Source organism: Bombus impatiens, unplaced genomic scaffold (assembly GCF_000188095.3).
Source record: "Bombus impatiens unplaced genomic scaffold, BIMP_2.2 scf_1162, whole genome shotgun sequence".
Lineage (NCBI taxonomy): Eukaryota > Metazoa > Arthropoda > Insecta > Hymenoptera > Apidae > Bombus > Bombus impatiens.
Genome location: NT_177581.1, coordinates 4,770 through 7,645, shown reverse-complemented (window position 1 = coordinate 7,645; position 2,876 = coordinate 4,770).

Genomic DNA, 2,876 nt, shown 5'->3' with positions numbered 1-2,876 from the left:
TTCCTCCGAGACCGCAGTATCGTCTACACCGCCGGTTCGGAGGGATGACTGGGAGGGCTGTACACCGCGGGGTCCCGCAGGGTTCGGTGTTGGGTCCTTTGCTGTGGAATATCGCGTACGTCACGAAGTGTTGTTTCGGAAAACCGAATTGGTGATCTGGCAGTGTTTTCAATTCTTCTAAGAGTGGAAAGAATCGATTCTTGAGCATCTTTTCGAATAGTTTTGACAAAGTGGGTAGAAGGCTAATTGGGCGGTAGGAGCTAATTTCTTCTATTGGCTTTCCGGGTTTAGGGATGAGAGTTATCATTGATATTTTCCAGGGCTTCGGATAATATTCAAGACGAAGGATTGCATTGAAAGTTGATGTGATGAGTGAAATCTCTATTATGGGAAATTCCTCGATTGCTTTATTACTTGTTCGGTCATGCCCCGATGCTTTCCTGGGATTTAGGAGACGGATTAATTCTGTAACCTCAAGAAAAGTGAAAGGTTTAATAGGAGGAGACATTTGGAAGGGAGAGTGCAGGTATTCCGTTATTTCCGGGGTAATATTGGAGGAATGACGTTTAAATACGTTGAATAGGTGATTAGCGAACAGGTTGGCTTTTTCTTTAGGGCTACGTGCCCATCCGCCTTACGGACAGCGAATTGGAGGGATTATTTGCGGGGGACGCGTGAGTTTCCTGGAAGCCTTCCATAGTGAGTAGTTGGAGTCAACTGTGGGGGACAAATTGGCGAGATATTTTTGAAAACAGTCGCTTCTATATTTTTTGATGATTTTGGTTAACTTCCTAGTTGCGTTGTTTAGTTTGCGTTTGTCATGGGTCTATGGGTCTGCCATACTCTTCTTAGTCTACGTTTTTCTGCGATTTTTTTTAATATGTCATGGGGATATTCATGTTTGCTGAAAGAAGTCTTAGTAGATGTGGAGCTGTGTTATGCTCGTGTTTAAGTATTCCGTGACTGTTTCGATATCTTCATTTGTTTTTAGTGAAATTGAGGCTGAAGTTGAGTGATTAAAGACTCTCTAAAGAGCTGCCTGTTGGTAAGTTGGTTATGGATAAAGCCATTAGGTGGATTCTCGATAATTGTTGAACTGACTGTTGCTATAACGGGGGAATGGTCAGAAGAGGGATCCGCCGAGGAATTGATTTGGACATATCTTGGCGATATATTTTTAGTTATGAAGAAGTCAAGTAAGACAGGTATTTTGTTAGTATTCGTGGGGCAGTATGTGGGTTCATATGTGGTGAGGTAGTTGAGATTGTTGGTGATTATGCTACTCAAAAGATTTTTGCCTCTTACTGTGACAAGTCTGCCGCCCCATTGGGTATGTTTGACGTTATAGTCTTCTCCAGCTATGAATCTGTTGCCCAGAGCATCAATGAAGTTATCGAAGTCTTCTTTAGCAATGGAGTGTCTGGGAGGGCAATATACTGCTGAGGTGGTGATTGTGCCATGGCAGTCTTCTATTGCTACGTTTGTAGCTTGGAGGTAGTCTTTCTGGAGTGATGGAAGCTTGTAATGTTTAATGCTGGATTTGATAATGATTCCGGTGTCCCCGCGGACCTTTCCACTGGGATGTTGGGTATGGTAGAAGTTATAACCGTTTATTTCCAGACAGTTTTTGTCGGTGAAGTGGGTTTCAGATATGAACATTTGCTGCTATTTTGTGTTGAGCCAGACATTGGCATGCCAGAGAGCTATGCGTCTTGGTTTTATTTTGCGGCGGGGCGAATTAATTTATCCATGATGAGTGTTAATAATGATAATAAGTTATTTATTTGTTTTGATTGTTTTTCGATTAATTTTCCGAGTCTAGAGAAGTTGTCTGTGTTTTGTGGATTGGGAACACTATTTTGAGAATGGTCCATATGGGTTTTGGGATTGTTTTGATTTCCTGGTACAGCTTGGGCATCTGGGCTCAGGACACTGAGGTAGTAGAGAATTTTGGAGGACTGGGTATTTGGTTGGTTGTCTCTTTGGCTCTGAGTTTAGGATACTTTTTTATGTATAGGGTTTTGTATGCTGAACAACCTTTGTAGTTAGCAGGATGGTCTCCTTGACCAACGTCGCAACGTCGACGACGTAAAAGACGAAGATACCCGTCCCTTGGTTCTTGCGTCCTCGGTCGGCGCATGAACCGCTGGAAGAGGTTGCGCCATTGCCTTCTTGTTCCTTCGCCTCGCTCTCCCTGTTCCTCCTCCTATGCTGGCAGTGAATCCTGCCTCGTCGGCCGACGGCTCCACGGTCGACCGCGACACCTCGCCGACCGCAATCGTGCTTGTGGCGACGTCAGCGTCCGTGGCCGGGGATCGCTGCCCCTGGCATTATTTCTCGCCAACACTCCTCCAACTTACGGAGGAACAGGATCTTGCGATCCTCTAGTGAATCTCGAGGTCCTGGACCACCGAATCTATCCGTTTTCTTACTTTCTTTTTGCATTACTCCCCGACCCGTCGGGACAGCGGAAACGGCGCGATGCTGACCAGTAGTGTGGGGGAGGTGGGGGAGGGGGGCTCATAATCGTTTCCGTTGGGGCCCCGGGAGCATTTTCTTTCGTCCCCCTCGTAGAGGTGATCCCCACCTCTTGTCCTTCACCATCTTTGTTATCATCTTTGGCTGCTCCCTCCGTGCATTCCTTAGTCAGCCATTCCACCGTCTCTTGGAGACGACTGACCTTTCTCTCCAGAGAGCGCACCCTCCTTCGCAGGTATGCAACATCCTCCTCTTCCTGATCGTGGGTCGATTCCGCATCCTTCACGGTCACTTGCTTGTCGGCCGGCCCGATCCTCATTTCGTCACTCCGCGTGTCGTCGCTGCCGTCGGTTCTTCTTCCTTTTATCGGGAGACTGCAGTAACGCGGAGTCCGGATC